This window comes from Pseudophryne corroboree, chromosome 10 (genome assembly GCF_028390025.1).
Source record: "Pseudophryne corroboree isolate aPseCor3 chromosome 10, aPseCor3.hap2, whole genome shotgun sequence".
Taxonomy (NCBI): domain Eukaryota; kingdom Metazoa; phylum Chordata; class Amphibia; order Anura; family Myobatrachidae; genus Pseudophryne; species Pseudophryne corroboree.
Window position 1 is genome coordinate 126,232,577 of NC_086453.1, and position 19,622 is coordinate 126,252,198.

The 19,622-nt window shown below is 45.1% G+C and overlaps 1 pseudogene; it reads right to left on the bottom strand.

The window, feature by feature from the left end:
• Positions 1–10,892: 10,892 nt before the first annotated feature.
• On the bottom strand, positions 10,893–11,010 carry LOC134968428 (5S ribosomal RNA; annotated as a pseudogene).
• Between the last annotated feature and the right edge of the window lie 8,612 nt (positions 11,011–19,622).

The window sequence follows — 19,622 nt, forward strand, 5'->3', positions numbered from 1 at the left end:
CTGAACCACTAGCCATGAACATAGGACAGGGCCTCAGCCATTCCTTGCCACTGCGTGTCGTAAATGGCATATTGGCAAGTTTACGCTTCTCATCAGATGCTTTCAATTTTGATTTTTGGGTCATTTTACTGAACTTTTGTTTTTTGGATTTTACATGCTCTCTACTATGACATTGGGCATCGGCCTTGGCAGACGACGTTGATGGCATTTCATCGTCTCGGCCATGACTAGTGGCAGCAGCTTCAGCACGAGGTGGAAGTGGATCTTTATCTTTCCCTATTTTAATCTCCACATTTTTGTTCTCCATTTTTTAATGTGTGGAATTATATGCCAGTATCAATAGCAATGGCCTACTACTTTATATACTGCGCACAACTGAAATGCACCACAGGTATGGATGGATAGTATACTTGACGATACAGAGGTAGGTAGAGCAGTGGCCTTCCGTATCGTACTGCTATATATACTGGTGGTCACTGTGTCAGCAAACTGCAAAACTAAAATGCACCACAGGTATAGAATCTAGATGGATAGTATACTTAATGACGACACAGAGGTAGGTACAGCAGTGGCCTTCCGTACCGTACTGCTATAAATAGTATACTGGTGGTCACTGTGTCAGCAAACTGCAAAACTAAAATGCACCACAGGTATAGAATGTAGATGGATAGTATACTTAATGACGACACAGAGGCAGGTACAGCAGTGGCCTTCCGTACCGTACTGCTATATATAGTATACTGGTGGTCACTGTGTCAGCAAACTGCAAAACTAAAATGCACCACAGGTATAGAATGTAGATGGATAGTATACTTAATGACGACACAGAGGTAGGTACAGCAGTGGCCTTCCGTACCGTACTGCTATAAATAGTATACTGGTGGTCACTGTGTCAGCAAACTGCACAACTAAAATGCACCACAGGTATAGAATGTAGATGGATAGTATACTTAATGACGACACAGAGGTAGGTACAGCAGTGGCCTTCTGTACCATACTGCTATATATAGTATACTGGTGGTCACTGTGTCAGCAAACTGCAAAACTAAAATGCACCACAGGTATAGAATGTAGATGGATAGTATACTTAATGACGACACAGAGGTAGGTATAGCAGTGGCCTTCCGTAACGTACTGCTATATATAGTATACTGGTGGTCACTATGTCAGCAAACTGCAAAACTATAATGCACCACAGGTATAGAATGTAGATGGATAGTATACTTAATGACGACACAGAGGTAGGTACAGCAGTGGCCTTCCGTACCGTACTGCTATATATAGTATACTGGTGGTCACTGTGTCAGCAAACTGCAAAATTAAAATGCACCACAGGTATAGAATGTAGATGGATAGTATACTTAATGACGACACAGAGGTAGGTACAGCAGTGGCCTTCCGTACCGTACTGCTATATATAGTATACTGGTGGTCACTGTGTCAGCAAACTGCAAAACTAAAATGCACCACAGGTATAGAATGTAGATGGATAGTATACCTAATGACGACACAGAGGTAGGTACAGCAGTGGCCTTCCGTACCGTACTGCTATATATAGTATACTGGTGGTCACTGTGTCAGCAAACTGCAAAACTAAAATGCACCACAGGTATAGAATGTAGATGGATAGTACGGACTGTCTGACGTGCCTACTTGGATGCGGTCACTCAAATAATCCTCCACCATTCTTTTAATGGTGAGAGAATCATATGAAGTGACAGTAGACGACATGTCAGTAATCGTTGGCAGGTCCTTCAGTCCGGACCAGATGTCAGCACTCGCTCCAGACTGCCCTGCATCACCACCAGCGGGTGGGCTCGGAATTCTTAACCTTTTCCTCGCACCCTCAGTTGCGGGAGAATGTGAAGGAGGAGCTGTTGACGGGTCACGTTCCGCTTGACTTGACAATTTTCTCACTAGCAGGTCTTTGAACCTCTGCAGACTTGTGTCTGCCGGAAAGAGAGATACAATGTAGGTTTTAAATCTAGGATCGAGCACGGTGGCCAAAATGTAGTGCTCTGATTTCAACAGATTGACCACCCGTGAATCCTGGTTAAGCGAATTAAGGGCTCCATCCACAAGTCCCACATGCCTAGCGGAATCACTCTGTTTTAGCTCCTCCTTCAATGTCTCCAGCTTCTTCTGCAAAAGCCTGATGAGGGGAATGACCTGACTCAGGCTGGCAGTGTCTGAACTGACTTCACGTGTGGCAAGTTCAAAGGGTTGCAGAACCTTGCACAACGTTGAAATCATTCTCCACTGAGCTTGAGTCAGGTGCATTCCCCCTCCTTTGCCTATATCATGGCCAGATGTATAGGCTTGAATGGCCTTTTGCTGCTCCTCCATCCTCTGAAGCATATAGAGGGTTGAATTCCACCTCGTCACCACCTCTTGCTTCAGATGATGGCAGGGCAGGTTCAGGACTGTTTGGCGGTGCTCCAGTCTTCTGTACGCGGTGGCTGAATGCCGAAAGTGGCCCGCAATTCTTCGGGCCACCGACAGCATCTCTTGCACGCCCCTGTCATTTTTTAAATAATTCTGCACCACCAAATTCAATGTATGTGCAAAGAATGGGACGTGCTGGAATTTGCCCAGATGTAATGCACGCACAATATTGCTGGCATTGTCCGATGTCACAAATCCCCAGGAGAGTCCAATTGGGGTAAGCCATTCTGCGATGATCTTCCTCAGTTGCCGTAAGAGGTTGTCAGCTGTGTGCCTCTTCTGGAAAGCGGTGATACAAAGCGTAGCCTGCCTAGGAACGAGTTGGCGTTTGCGAGATGCTGCTACTGGTGCCGCCGCTGCTGTTCTTGCTGCGGGAGGCAATACATCTACCCAGTGGGCTGTCACAGTCATATAGTCCTGAGTCTGCCCTGCTCCACTTGTCCACATGTCCGTGGTTAAGTGGACATTGGGTACAACTGCATTTTTTAGGACACTGGTGACTCTTTTTCTGAGGTCTGTGTACATTTTCGGTATCGCCTGCCTAGAGAAATGGAACTTAGATGGTATTTGGTACCGGGGACACAGTACCTCAATCAAGTCTCTAGTTGCCTCTGAATTAACGGTGGATACCGGAACCACGTTTCTCACCGCCCAGGCTGCCAAGGCCTGAGTTATCTGCTTTGCAGCAGGATGACTGCTGTGATATTTCATCTTCCTCGCAAAGGACTGTTGGACAGTCAATTGCTTACTGGAAGTTTTACAAGTGGTCTTCCGACTTCCCCTCTGGGATGACGATCGACTCCCAGCAGCTACAACAGCAGCGCCAGCAGCAGTAGGCGTTACACTCAAGGATGCATCAGAGGAATCCCAGGCAGGAGAGGACTCGTCAGACTTGCCAGTTACATGGCCTGCAGGACTATTGGCTTTCCTGGGTAAGGAGGAAATTGACACTGAGGGAGTTGGTGGTGTGGTTTGCAGGAGCTTGGTTACAAGAGGAAGGGATTTAGTGGTCAGTGGACTGCTTCCGCTGTCACCCAAAGTTTTTGAACTTGTCACTGACTTATGATGAATGCGCGGCAGGTGACGTATAAGGGAGGATGTTCCGAGGTGGTTAACGTCCTTACCCCTACTTATTACAGCTTGACAAAGGCAACACACGACTTGACACCTGTTGTCCGCATTTGTGTTGAAATAATTCCACACCGAAGAGCTGATTTTTTTTGTATTTTGACCAGGCATGTCAATGGCCATATTCGTCCCACGGACAACAGGTGTCTCCCCGGGTGCCTAACTTAAACAAACCACCTATCCATCAGAATCCTCCATGTCAATTTCCTCCCCAGCGCCAGCAACACCCATATCCTCATCCTGGTGTACTTCAACAGTGACATCTTCAATTTGACTATCAGGAACTGGACTGCGGGTGCTCCTTCCAGCACTTGCAGGGGGCGTGCAAATGGTGGAAGGCGCAAGCTCTTCCCGTCCAGTGTTGGGAAGGTCAGGCATCGCAACCGACACAATTGGACTCTCCTTGGGGATTTGTGATTTAGAAGAACGCACAGTTCTTTGCTGTGCTTTTGCCAGCTTAAGTCTTTTCATTTTTCTAGCGAGAGGATGAGTGCTTCCATCCTCATGTGAATCTGAACCACTAGCCATGAACATAGGACAGGGCCTCAGCCGTTCCTTGCCACTGCGTGTCGTAAATGGCATATTGGCAAGTTTACGCTTCTCATCAGATGCTTTCAATTTTGATTTTTGGGTCATTTTACTGAACTTTTGTTTTTTGGATTTTACATGCTCTCTACTATGACATTGGGCATCGGCCTTGGCAGACGACGTTGATGGCATTTCATCGTCTCGGCCATGACTAGTGGCAGCAGCTTCAGCACGAGGTGGAAGTGGATCTTGATCTTTCCCTATTTTAACCTCCACATTTTTGTTCTCCATTTTTTAATGTGTGGAATTATATGCCAGTATCAATAGCAATGGCCTACTACTTTATATACTGCGCACAACTGAAATGCACCACAGGTATGGATGGATAGTATACTTGACGATACAGAGGTAGGTAGAGCAGTGGCCTTCCGTATCGTACTGCTATATATACTGGTGGTCACTGTGTCAGCAAACTGCAAAACTAAAATGCACCACAGGTATAGAATCTAGATGGATAGTATACTTAATGACGACACAGAGGTAGGTACAGCAGTGGCCTTCCGTACCGTACTGCTATATATAGTATACTGGTGGTCACTGTGTCAGCAAACTGCAAAATTAAAATGCACCACAGGTATAGAATGTAGATGGATAGTATACTTAATGATGACACAGAGGTAGGTACAGCAGTGGCCTTCCGTACCGTACTGCTATATATACTGGTGGTCACTGTGTCAGCAAACTGCACAACTGAAATGCACCACAGGTATAGAATCTAGATGGATAGTATACTTAATGATGACACAGAGGTAGCTACAGCAGTGGCCTACTGTACCGTAATGCTATATATTATATACTGGTGGTCACTGGTCAGCAAAACTCTGCACTGTACTCCTTCTATATAATATTATACTGGTGGTCCCCAGTCCCCACAATAAAGCAGCACACTGAGCACAGATATGGAGTGTTTTTCAGGCAGACAACATATACTGTTAGTCACTGTCAGCAAAACTCTGCACTGTACTCCTGCTATATAATACAGCTGCTCCCCAGTCCCCACAATTTAGCAGTGTGAGCACAGATATATGCAGCACACTGAGCACAGATATGGAGCGTTTTTTTCAGGCAGAGAACGGATAACTGGTGGTCACTGATCAGCAAAACTCTGCACTGTACTCCTCCTATATTATACAGCTGCTCCCCAGCCCTCCCCACAATTAAGCAATAATGCACAATCAAGTTCAACAATAACGGAGAGGACGCCAGCCACGTCCTCTCCCTAACATTTCCAATGCACGAGTGAAAATGGCGGCGACGCGCGGCTGCTTATATAGAATCCGAATCTCGCGAGAATCCGACAGCGGGATGATGACGTTCGGGCGCGCTCGGGTTAACCGAGCCATACTTGAGAATCCGAGTATGGCTCGGACCCGTGTAAAAAGGGTGAAGTTCGGGGGGGTTCGGTTTCCGAGAAACCGAACCCGCTCATCACTAATATTAACATATTTGCATTGATCAGTAATGATAAAAAAGCGTTGCTAGCTGCAAGGAAGAAAGGTCAGGATAGCGAGGATTTCTTTCGTTCTTACTGGATGTATGTTGATTTTTGTGGCCCGATGAGTACGTGAACTTGGTTTGTTACCAATTTCTGATTCATATGCTGCTTACTAAGTATAGGGGATATGCGTGGTGTCGTTACGATGAGGATTTTAGAATAAAGCAGCATGGGCGTGAAGGTTATGATTTTGGTAAGAAGGATGTGGAGCTATACGTGGAGGTTACTCAGGCAGCCGGCGGACTGACACACCGTAATGGTGCTAAAGGCTGGGTGGGGGAAGCAATCAGGTCCTCGATACTTTAGCTATAGGTCAGGCTCATCGCGGACAGGGCATGGGAAATGCTTTGCCTTTAACAATGGCCAGTGTGAGTTGGGCGGGAGGTGTCTTTTCTGGCACTCCTGCATTAGGTGCAGTGAGGGCCACGCAATCAAGGACAGCAGCAAACCAGCGGCTGGAGGGGCCGCCATGCCCTCATCTCGGCAAAGCCATGGTCCAGCGGCCCCTGTAGTTGGGTAGGGATCCCACTCCGATTAAGCTGCCGGCGCTTTTGCCCTGGTTGCAGAGATATCCGCGTCAGGCCGACGCAGAGTTTTTGCGAACTGGTATTGCGGACGGCTTCCCGTTACCTATTACTGGGTACATTCACGTGGTTTTGTGTGGAACTTGCATTCCGCACGCGACTTTCCGGATGTTTTGAAGCATAAGGTTTCTGCCGACGTTAGTTTAGGCCGGATGGTGGGCCCCTTTCGGGAGCCTCCTATTCCTGATCTGGTGCTTTCACCAGTAGGGGTGGTGCCAAAAAAGATTGCCGGCAAGTTTAGGCTTATTCAGCATCTTTCCTATCCCCTTGGGGCATCAGTGAATGATGGTATCCCAGAGGAGCATTGTCGGGTGGTTTACTTATCTTTTGTCTCTGCATTGGAAATAGTCAGATCATTCGGTTGTGGGGCGCTTATGTGCAAGTTGGATGTGGAATCGGCCTTTCGTCTCCTTCCGTTACACCCGTCAGCATTCCGGTTTATGGGTTTTAAGTTGGACGATGGGTTTTATGTTGACAGATGTTTGCCTATGGGTTGCGCAATTTCTTGTGCATATTTTGAGCGGTTTAGTTCATTCTTACATTGGTGTCTACAAGAGGCTACTGAGGAATGGGAGATTACGCATTATTTGGATGATTTTTTGTTGATCGGCCCCCCGAATTCAGATTGTTGTAGGATGCTGCTAAATAAGGCATGAGCATTGTTTGAGGTTTTTGGAGTACCAATTGCTGGGGATAAGACCGAGGGTCCAACGGAGTCCTTAGTTTATTTAGGGATCCAGATTGATACTCTTGCAAGATTGTGCAGACTTCCAGACGAAAAAAGTTTGGCGTCTCCACAATGGAATTTTGTTTGCACTTGCGGCGGGGCAAACTCACTCTTAAGTAGGCTCAATCTCTTTTGGGCCTGTTTAACTTTGCCTGCATGGTGATCCCTATGGGGAGAGAGTTTTGTAGGAAATTGGAAAGGGCAACAGTGGGCATTAGGAAGCCGCACCATTTCTTGAGGTTATCTCTTGAGATTTGTAGGGATCTGCACATTTGGGGTGCTTTGCTTTTTCAATTTAATGGGATGTGTTTATGGCAAGTACCTGCAGTTCCTAATGCTGTATTGGAGCTTTTACGGATGCGTCGGGTGCCTGTGGTTTTGGTGTTTATTTCACGGGTAGATGGTGTGCGGCGAGTTGGCCGGAGGATTGGGTAACCAATCGATTGATAGGAAATATTTTGAATAACAGCATGTCATGGTGGCCTTGGAATTATGGTGTCATTGCCTGCAGAATAAGGAGGTAATTTTTTCGGTGTGACAACTTAGGAGTGGTATTTGCCATCAATAGGCAGAAATCTACCTCCTTGCCGGTCCGGAGGGTTATCGCGCAAATAGTGTTGACATGCCTGGTGAACAACATTACGTTGCGAGCCAAGCATGTTTCGGGTGTGCGTAACGACATTGCTGATGCCCTTTCCCGTTTTGATTGGAAGCGTTTTAGACGGTTGGCTCACTCTGCAAGTTCATTGAGTGATCAATGTCCTGATTATGTGTGGCAGGTTATCCATCAGAACTGGAGGGCTTAGCTCACAGGTCCTTGGCTACTGCTATGTTTGCGGCCTATTTGGCTTCATGGGAATGTTGGAACAGTTTCCTGCTGGAGAGGGGCCATAGAGGTAAGACCGTTATTGACTTCATTCTTGCCTTTGTTTGGCGTTTTTATGTCGACGAAAAGTCATGTGCGTACATCAGACGGGTTCTTGCAGGCATCTTATACTTTTTGTGTCTTTGTGGGGAGAGGGACTTTACTAAGTCCTTTTTCTTTATGAGGGTTCTGAAAGGTTGGGCAAGGGCAGTCCCACCTTTGCCTGACAGAAGGCGCCCGATTGATGGTTCCTTGTTGAGACGAATTTTGGGGTTGCTGAGGAGGATTTGTTCTTTAGAATACGAAGTTCGTCTCTTCAAGGTGGCCTTTGTGATGGCTTATCACAGAGCGTTCAGGGTGGGGGAACTGGTGGCGTTTCTGGTGCAGCAGTTTCATCCATGCTGGCGATCCATGTCGTCGTGCATCCCGATGGTTTATGGTGCAAGATACAGCGTTTCAAGACTGACGTAGTGGGCAGGGGGCAGTGGGTCCGAATGGGTCGGGCCAGTGTACGCAGCATTTGTCAGGTTGTCACGGCCAAGGCTTATTTAATTTCAGCTTTTGCCGGCTGATGGATGTTTGTTTTTTGCCTCAAGTCAAATTGGGCGACCCCCCCCCCCTTCACGGTTAGGGTTTTCTCTTCCATGTTACGCATTGGTTTACACTTATTAATGTTTTCCTACAATATTCCATTGCAAGGCGTCGGTTAGATCTGCAAGTTATTTGGGTGGCTGGCCACTCATATATATATTGGCTGTTGGTGTCACCTGTGGTCACCTAGGTTAGGAATTTCCCAGAGCTTCAGCTTATGCGTTCGTTGGGGCAAAGGGGCCTCAGGTGGGACAGTCTGAGAGACTGGTTGGTGTCATCTGCATCCAGGTTTGGTTATCCCTTGTTCCTTATTGTTCATGTGGGGGGCAACGACTTGGTGGTTAGGTCAGGCCTCGATATTCGCTTTGAGATCAGATGGCACTTGTTGCAGTTGATGACCAGTCATCTGGTCAGACATCGTGCCCCGGAGGGTTTGGCAAGTAGCTTTTAACCTGGGAGCGATTGATCTGGTTAGACGGCGGGTTAACTCAGTGGTTGGTAGGGCAGTCCTGCAGCAGGGTGGTTTAGTGTTGACTCATGGCAGAATTTCCTTCCGGGACCAGCGGCTGTACTGGTTTGATGGTGTTCACCCGTCGGAAGAAGGTTTGGCGATATTTTTTGAGGACATAATTAGAGTGTTGAGGTCCTGTTAGATTCGTTTTAGATTGTGGTGGTGGTTAGTAAACCTATGATTTTTTAGGCTTAATTTTCTTAAGTTTTTGGAGTAGAGGTTTGCTTATATTTGATCTTTTTTTACTTATGGGCATCAGTGTACAAGGTGGGGTGGGCCCATATGCTATAGTTGACAATTATCATATGTGGATCTAGGGGCTGGTGGCCCAATTTTTATTCCATAGGGGAGGAGGGTTAGCTATGTCCTTACGAGTCGTGTTGTGGTCAGGGGTAGTGGCAGGAGGTCAGGAGCACATATATTGTGTTATTATTTGATTTATATGTTTTATATGTTTTTATTTATATGTGATATGTGCCTTATGTTATTTATTCATGCAAATGTAACCGTTCTTCTCCCCACCACCTTAGGTAAAGAGGGAGTTCTTTTATCTGAGTTTAGTTTTAATAGGCCTTCCTCTCAATCAATAAAAACCTGACCCCTTTCATGCCATATTTCAGTTGTCAGTGTCCTTATTTATTTAGATAAGTGAGTTTGAATGATGTGCAAATGCATCTGGCCGTGTGAAGTTTAGTAAATTTAGTACATTTAATAAATGTTCTAAGATAAAATACTAAAGAAAGAAAAGTGTGTTCTAGAGCAGTGATTCTCAAACTTGGTCCTCAGAACCCCACAAAGTTCATATTTTCCAGATCACCTAGTAGGTGCACAGGTGAATTCATTACTCAATGGTATACTGTATATTAAAAGATCAACAGATAGAGCTGATTATTTCACTTGCATTTCTGTGAGGAGACCTGAAAAACTATTTGGGGTCCTGAGGACTGAGTTTGAGAACCTGTGTTTTAGAGAAACAAGCAAGCAACCATATTAGTTTTAAATATGAACTATTTTTACATTTTGGAGGAAATAAAAACTATAGTACAGTACAATTTATTTCAAGCAGAGCTTGTTATATATTTTTATCATTGCAGTAAGTACACATAAACTAATATCATAACAATGTAAAGTAATATTCTAGTTTGACAACACAAAATAACAAAATCATATTGTTGTTTAACTAGAGTGACCATATTATCCCTTTTACCTGGGACGCTCATGGATTATGGAAAAGGGGTTGGTAGAGTCTGCACAGGATCTCTCAATCTAAATGCTTGGTACTTTAAATGATATAGGTTAGAACTATAGCTCTAAACGTAAACCAACATATGGCCATAAAACAAACGAATAATTGATATCTGGCACTGGGTTGGCGGTGCTCCCAGAGATAGTTCAGTAAACTAGTCAAGGGAAAGTGTATGGTTCTTGTATAGTACAGGAGCCAAAAGGAGAAGAAAGACTACGAGTCTCTTCTGGGGCACACTTTTGTTATGAAATATATGGTCTTGTAATATTAAAATGTAACTTTTATTGGTATTCCTCTAAAAAAATAGCTATAAGGCAAAGGACAAAAAAAATATATATATATATGAAGATATTATCAATTATCGAAAGGTTTGTCTATCCAATTTGAACATTATTGATTGAATTTGGGTGATACAAATCAAACTTGATGGCTCTATTGGGCGAAATTATATGTGTGTCTCTGGTGTTAGAAAGAATAAGTAATATACAAGAATATGTAATGTAAATATATTCGTTACCTTCTTCCGAGAAAATAAACTGTACTTATAATGAAAATAACAATATACCGGAAGGAAGGGGTATTATTCTGTCTAACAAGCCGGGCTCCACCCTAATAATTGGTAAAGTATAAATTTCCACAAGCTAAGAGAGAATGATAATTAATGATAACAATACTTTGGCTACAAGTCCTGTGTTCTGGGTTAGGATATAAATACCTGCAGTACCAAGTATTCTCTGGTGGTCTCCCAACCAGGTACTGACCTGGCCCACAGTGCTTGGCTTCCAAGATCAGACGAGGTTGGGCATACTCAGTGTGGTTTGACCGCAGGTGGATATATCCTGCTTGATGATACCTGGAACCAAGTATATAGCTCTGAGAGATCCCAAATTTTGTTGTTGAGATAATTGGGTGCTCTTAAATCCAGACACTGGCGGCACCTGATATTCCCTGATGGTCTCCAAAGGCGTAAGCTTTGTCAAAGTCAGAAAAATGTCTCAATGCACGTTGCCATATTTGCACCGCACACTGGTCCGCGCTGCGCGTGCGTACGCTCTCCCGTGGAGGCGTATACCCGCAATAGCGTGCACTCGCAGGCGCGGTATGCGTATTTACGGTAGAGTTTATATAGTCGTAGCGTGCGACTCATTCGTTACATATTTTCACAATTAATGTAGTTTATAGATCATGGTCCCTTTGATAGATTCTGAAAGTTTGGTTAAAATACAATGTCCCAGAGCTGAGGAATCCCTCTTTATATCGTACGAAGGGTCTAACAGGAATCATACAGCAGTGTTTGGTACCCATCGGAAGAGTATTTAATTAGCAATATTCCGGTGTTGGTTTGGAGCGTATTAATCGCTCGTGCGAATAGTTATGGACATAAGAAGTTTATGTCCATTTCTATTATTTACTCATACTCAGGTATGCGGCGGGAAACCCAGTTTCCCACCCACCTGAGCTGTTGGAAATCGTCACAGCCCACCTGTATGAATCACCCTATGACCTTTTGTTATGATGCAGGGCCGAATTCCTTCGGCCAATGGACAATGGGATTGTAGGACCAGGAGATTGCATTGTGTGTGGGGCATAAATAGGCAGGCCGACCACATCCAGCTCTCACTCTCTCATCAACGGTTATCTGCTGATAGCCGGGAGCTGGATATCGAGGCGCAGGCGATCATACCCTTTGTGCGTAAGTTTCTCTCCGTAATCATTGTCTTTCTGTGAGCCAATTTCTCTCTCTCTCTCTCTATCTCTCTCTCTCCTCTTTTCTCTTATATCTCTCATAGTATTATAGCATTGTATTGTTTTGCATTTAGGTCAGAGTAGTATTGTCTTTTTGTATTTATTGTTTAGTTCTGTGGTTAGGAAGTCTCTGTTATATTGTAGTGTATCATTTGTACTGTTATCCCCTTTTACAAGTATATTAGATATAATACAGTTAATAGGCTTTGGAACCTAAACCAGTATCTGTGTGTTTTCTATAGTGTTAAGTGTTCACTTGAGCGTCGGTGACGCTCAAGCAGCTTTGTAGTTAGTCAGGTTACACAAGGTTGCACTTACACCCTGTACTCACATTAAGGTATTCTTTGTATTTCTTTGGTATAAGGTTTAAACATTAAGGTATAGCGTTGTGAGCGTCTGCGCCGCTGGTGATCTCCTCGTGGTCTCGAGCGTCCGCTACGCCATAGCGAATCATTACTCTAGTCATAGCCAATAACGTGTCCTGTGATCACTGGGCCGTGAGCGAACGTGACGCTTGAGCGTCTCGCCTACGGCTGAGCGATCGCTACGCCAATAGCGTACCATTACGGTACTTCTTAAGCAAACAGCGTACAGTGTTCTTAGCTTCATAAAGGGTTGTTATACGACAAAGGAATTTAGCATTGTCAATTGGGGACTCGTCCTATCCTTCTCATATCTGCACTAGGTAGATCAGCAGACATTATCCCTCCAGCAAAGGGTGGGAGGTTGTCTCACAGTGCTGACGGGATAAGCGTCTGCTTCGCTTAGATAAAGAGTGCTGAAGGAATCGCGGCCGGAAACATCGATTCCATTGATCTTTCAGTACATGACAAGTAGTGCTCGTGTACTGAACGATTGGACCGCACGTAATTGTGTGCAGTAGTTAGTAATCTGACCTAATACCATTAGAGTAAAGTGGTCACAAACGCTATTTGTACATTCTGACGTGATTTGTGTAATTTTTTATTTTTGGAAGGGAAGTTCGCTGGTCACTCAGGAACTATCCAACAACCGATACTTGCTGGGGAACGCGCCCCAGTAAATAAAGGTTCACAGGGGCCCTAGGTTGGGTACAGCAGCTCTGGTTACAGTGATTGCAGTACTGGCCAACGTGGGCGAGAAGTAAGTGGGGTACTTGATAAACCACCACCGCCGGCCTGCCCAAGGACATCTTGGTTTGTTTGTAAGGGTTCGCTGAAAACCTTGAGATAAAGATCCAAGGAGGAATAAGCAACGCCTGCAGATTATGGGGGCCATTTGTTCAGGTAGGGGGCGATCAACCTCGGTTCGGGTTGATTCAGAGAACCGACCAGTTGGGTCGGCACGATATGTAATGTGTGAAAAATACGGTAGTCACACAGAGGTTTTATGTGATGAATGGGAGAGAATGACTGTACAAGACAGGGACAAATTCCCAAGAATAGGTAGCTTTAGTCCAGAAGTGTTACAAAATTTAAGGAGGAGGATATGTCTCGTAAAATCAACAAAGAGACGAATTCAACATCATGATTGTTTACAGTTATGGCACCAGGAAGGTGAGATACAGAGAGGTTTGGCTCTGGCGGCAGGATCTGGGGCAGTCAGGAAGCTGATAGCCACAGCTCCTCCTCCACCATACATTGCAGGAGAGAAGTTGATTGCGGAGAGAAACGCACTGGGTTGTAAAACACAAACTCTTAGTAACCCTGTAAATGTTAATGATGTTAACCAAATAACTCATGCAAGTATTAACCCGTGCAAGATGTACCCTGTTTTGAACCTTCCTCAGGAGTGTGATCAAGAAGACGATTCAGCAACAATTTCAGCTCTCTCTCTTGCAGCCACCATAGCAGAGACCACAGTAGGCACAGCGACACCCACGAGATTAGTGAAAGCCCCTAGCGGAGGGATAGGTGAGGTCGTGTCAACGGGTAAGTACGGCACCATGCACTACACTGAAACCATTGTACCACAAGTTGTAGAATCTACACAGGAAGAGGCTGTTAGAATTGCTCCTGTAAGGGTAATAGCAGTTCCCAATGGAAAAACAGATGTGTCTGGAGCCACTCCCATAAGGAACATTGCCATGTACACTCCATTTTCCAGAATGGAATTGAGAACAATAGTGTCCGAATTTCCTGACCCCAGAAAGGACTTAGTTGCTAGCCAAAAATACATCAGGGATTTAGGTAACACTGTAGAACCCAACAACAAGGATTGGCAGATACTGCTAAGAGCTTGTTTACCTTCCAATGTTGATGCAACTCAGTTTTTAGCTGATTGTGCATTGGATAAAGATGTACCGCTTACAGACGTGTACAACAAGGATAATGTAAAAAGGATAAATTTACAGCTAAAGGAGTATTTCCCAACCGTTGTTAAATGGAATAAAATATTTTCCATTAAGCAAAAGGAGTCCGAAACGGCAATAGAATATTTTCACCGGGCACTATTAGAAATGGCAAAGTACACGGGTATAGAAGACATAAAGACCAACCCAAACCATCGGGAAGTAGCAGTATCTGTACTGATGGATGGTTTAAAGGAAACATTAAAGACTAGGGTTCAGACCACGCAACCATGCTGGCGAGGTCTGTCAGTGTCCGGCTTGAGAGAGGCTGCTATTGATCATGACAGAAACATCACTAGGCACAGAGAGTCGCAAAGTGATAAGTTGATGTCCGTAAGTATACAGGCGCTGACCACAAGGCAGCCTGCGTATGTACCACCGAATCCTGTGGGTAAGGCAAGTGTAATAACATGTTTTTCTTGTAACAGACCGGGACACTTTGCACGAGAATGTAGAACAAAGAATGTACAAAGATCTTTTCAACCCCCTAGACAACAACACAACACACGACATTGGGAGCAGGGTCCACAGAGGCGGAGTTTTGAGCCACATACAGGGGAAACAAAAAGATATCCCCCGAACAGAGATTGGCATGCCTCTGGTAGTTCCCAGCTAACTCCCCCACAAGTAGTTGCTGCCAATGGGATTCAGGGAGGTCAGCATATCCAATAGGGGTGTGGCCATACCTGTAATCTGCAGCCAGTTAAGTTGATTGCCAGTTTTGGAAGCGAACCAGAAATTGCAATCAATGTAGCTGGTAAAACTTTAAACTTTCTTGTAGACACAGGGGCGGCCAAGTCAGTGATAAATTCGACAGTGGGCATGAGAACCACTGGTAGGACAATTCCAGCCATGGGAGTAACAGGAGTAGTCCAGCACTACCCTGTTAGCAAACCAGCCGAGATTACAATAGGGCCTTTGCATACCAAGCATTCCTTTTTGCTGGCTGCATCTGCACCAACCAATCTCCTGGGAAGAGACTTACTATGTAAAATGGGTTGCGTCATTTATTGTACCCCTGAAGGTGTATTCTTGGACATTCCTGAGAATCACGCTCAGGAAGTACAAGACATGCTAGACTCCCCATCAAAATTAATGTCACATTCCATTATGACAAATAGGAATCCATCCCAAGTAGAAGAGATGACATCTCAGATACCAGAGTCACTTTGGACAAAAGATGGACAGGACACTGGATTAATGGCAAATGTAGCTCCAGTAGTTGTACAAGTAAAAGATGGTAGGATAGCTCCAAAAATCCCACAGTATCCTCTGAAGCCAGAGGTGGAGTTAGGAGTTTTTCCCGTAATAGAGCGCTTGCTACAACAGGGCATTCTAGTAAGAACGTCCAGCATAGCAAATAGTCCCATCTTCCCTGTTAAAAAGAGTGGGGGGAGGGGTTACAGGCTAGTGCAAGATCTAAGGGGGATTAACAAAATAGTTGAGAGTCAGTTCCCCGTAGTGCCTAATCCAGCTGTCATCCTAATGCAAATTCCTCCCACTGCCAAATTTTTCACTGTTATTGACCTCTGCTCCGCTTTCTTTTCGGTACCTCTGCACCCTGACAGCCAATATTTGTTTGCATTCACATACAGAGGAGTCCAATACACGTGGACTCGGTTACCCCAAGGTTTCATAGACAGTCCAAGTATATTTTCTCAGGCTTTGCATGATTGTTTACAGTCTTTCCAACCAGACAGTGGATCAGTATTGATACAGTATGTGGACGATTTATTACTGTGTTCAGATTCACTGGAAGCATCTCTGAAGGATACGAAACAGCTCCTGTTTCATCTTTCAGACACAGGTCACAAGGTTTCCAAAGACAAGTTGCAATTATGCCAAGCTAAGGTAAAATATTTGGGACACTGTCTAACACAAGGACTGAGACACCTGACCGCTGATAGAATCCAAGCCATTAGAGACATGACACTGCCACAAACCCAGCAACAGATCAGGACGTTTTTAGGAATGTGTGGGTATTGCCGTAATTGGATCCCAGGGTTTTCCATATTGGCGCTACCTTTGCAGGAAATGGTCTCTTCAAACAAACCTGATCGGATTTCGCATACAGACGAATCTGAAACAGCATTTGAGAGACTCAAACAGTGCCTAACGCAGGCACCAGCACTAGGTATGCCAGACTATGGGAAACCCTTTGAACTATACGGAACAGAAAGTGCTGGGTGCGCAGCAGGTGTACTAACACAAAAACACGGTGATGCCAGCAGGCCAATTGCATATTACAGCGCTCAGCTAGATACGGTAGCGCGATCCCTCCCCACATGCTTGCGTAGCGTTGCGGCGATAGCATTGCTAGTGACAAAAAGCGAAGATGTCGTGCTAGGCCACAACCTCACAATCCATACACCGCATGCGGTATCTGCCTTATTGAATTCTGCCCAAACCAGACACGTCTCATCAGCAAGGTTTACAAGATGGGAATTGGCATTAATGGCCCCCGTAAACATCACCATAAGGAGATGCAGCGCATTAAATCCTGCAACATTTCTCCCAGGTGTGCCTGGTCAGGCACAAAGGGTGGAAGGTGAGAGTGATGGGGAAGGAGGATTTAATGCAAAGGGAGATACACATGATTGTATGGAATATTTGACCCAAAATTTTACCGCAAGGCCTGACATCAGTGACAATCCACTGGAAGATGCAGAACTCACGTTCTACACGGACGGTAGTTGTCACAGACAGTCAGACTCGGGAGACTTGTGTACTGGATACGCAGTCGTAGATGACCAAGACACCATAGAAGCGGAACCGCTAGGCCCACCTCACTCAGCCCAGGTTGCTGAACTGGTCGCCCTAACCAGAGCATGTGAATTGGCTAAGGGTAAGTCTGCCAATATCTACACCGATTCTAGATACGCCTTCGGGGTAGTCCATGATTTCGGAGCCCTATGGCGGCTCAGAAATTTCATGACGGCGGCTGGTACACCGATAGCGCATGCAGCCCATATAAAAAGGCTTCTAACAGCGATACAGGAACCCGACAGAGTGGCTGTTATCAAATGTAAAGCACATACATATAGCCAAGACCCAGTATCCCTTGGTAACAGCCGAGCAGACGAAGCCGCAAAGCTTGCAGCTGCTACCCCCACACGGACAAACACCACACAGTTGATGGTATTTAATACCATCAACACACAGAAGTTGTGTGAGATGCAGAATTTGTGTTCCACACAGGAAAGAGCAGTCTGGAAGGCAAAGGGATATGGCCAGGAGTCCTCAGGGCTCTGGACGGATGGACATGGTAAACCAGTGGCCCCCAGGGCATACCTTCCATGTCTGGCTGAAGCAGCTCACGGGCTGACTCATCTAGGCAAGGAGGGGATGTGCAAATTGGTAAGAGCATACTGGTGCGCCCCAGGATTCTCCTCTCATGCGGGTAAAAGAGCAATGTCATGCCTTACCTGTCTGAGAAAGAATATTGGAAAAGCAATACCTACAGAACCATCCCATATCCCACCTGCCGGCGGCCCTTTTCAAGTAATACAAATTGACTTCATTCAATTACCCCCATGTAGAAATTTGAAATATGTACTTGTCTGTATAGATGTTTTCTCGAATTGGGTCGAAGCTTTTCCAGCAGCTACAAATACTGCTATGTTTACAGCTAAGAAAATTGTGCAGGAATTTGTATGTAGATATGGTATCCCTAGAATCATTGAAAGTGATAGGGGTACCCATTTTACAGGTGATGTCTTTCAAGGAATGTGTAAGTTGATGGGTACTGATAGCAAGCTGCACACTCCGTACCGTCCACAGGCGAGTGCGAAGGTCGAAAGAGTGAACAGCACTATTAAAAATAAATTGAGTAAAGTAATGGCAGAGACAGGATTAACGTGGCCAGAAGCTTTACCCATTGTTTTGTATAGCATCAGAACCACTCCCAGGTCCCCTCTTAACCTGTCCCCTTTTGAAATCTTGTTTGGTCGACAACCGCATGTCATGATTAACCCTCAGGATGATTTGAAATGTAACAATGAAGTAACTGTAAAATACTTGATTAACATGAGTAAACAGTTGAGGAATCAAAATGATAATCTGAAGTTGGTGATTCCTGATTTACCAGATAGTAATTGTCATGACATTGAACCTGGGGATTATGTAATGATACGAAATTTTCTACGCTCAGGTTGTCTTATTGATAGATGGGAAGGACCATACCAGGTCTTATTGACTAGCACCACAGCATTGAAGGTTGCTGAGAGAGAGACTTGGGTCCATTCATCCCACTGCAAAAAGGTTGCTGATCCCGAGAAGTCCCGTGATAAGGAACAGACGGTAGAGGTTGTATCACTGGAGTGTCTGTTCCAGGAGGACTGAGGCGGCACCTGAGCCTTGAAGATCGAAAGCAGCTGTCGACTCCCCTCTCCCTTTTATTGTTTTTCTCCACTTCCCAGCCCCTCTCCCTTAAAATTTCTTTTTCCCCCTTCTCATTCTTCTCTATTTCCTCCTCAAAGATGGACTTGCCCCAAGAGACTGTGATCCGGAGTTTGATGTTAACCATGATGTTGACCAGAGCAGTCTGTTCCGGCGAGAGTACCATAGAGGTCGAGAGAGGTTCTGGAATGGGTTCCGATTATGATGATGGAGGCGTAGTTTTCCAAGATCAACCAAACCAACAAGCAAAGGCGAGTATCAGAAAACGATCCGATAGAAGAAATTGTGATGGATTGTTAGCTGAAGAAAATTGTATCTGTAGGCTCTGTGATAATCTGGTTGAAGATGGATGCATAAAGAAATGCCAATCTAGTTTTAATATCCATATAGACCGGCATCCATTGAGTGACTATCACTCCTTAGTGGGTAACGTGTTAAACCAAACAGATTGTTGGGTATGCTCTCAAGTACCTCAGGGTCACAGTAAATCAGGGCTAGTACCATTTCCTTTAACGTTAGGGGAGGTACTTGAGCTAAGTGGTGGGAGACCGGTGGACCGGAGGTTTAACATCTCCAGCCCTCCTAGTTTGAAGCTCCACCAATACCATGTGGATAGGTCCCTCTTATGTTTTAACATCTCCAATCCCAGAAAACCGGGAAATTGGGAAGTGTCATGGAGCAACCTTACCATGACCTTTTCACACAGAGCAGATAGAATGCCTACAGATACAGAGCTCGTACGCCACATAGCCAGTAGAGGAAAATCTTTCCGGTATCGATATACCTTAGGAAATAGGATCACTAGAGTTGGAGAGGTATCACCAGGATACTGTGCACATATCGTACAAACCGATACGTGCATTAAGCAGTTGGAAGAATTAGGGTCAGGAGATTTCACCTGGAAGGTTTGTAACATGGTCATGTCCTTCTCCGTCCCCTATGTTCTCCCCGATGATGCATATTTCATAT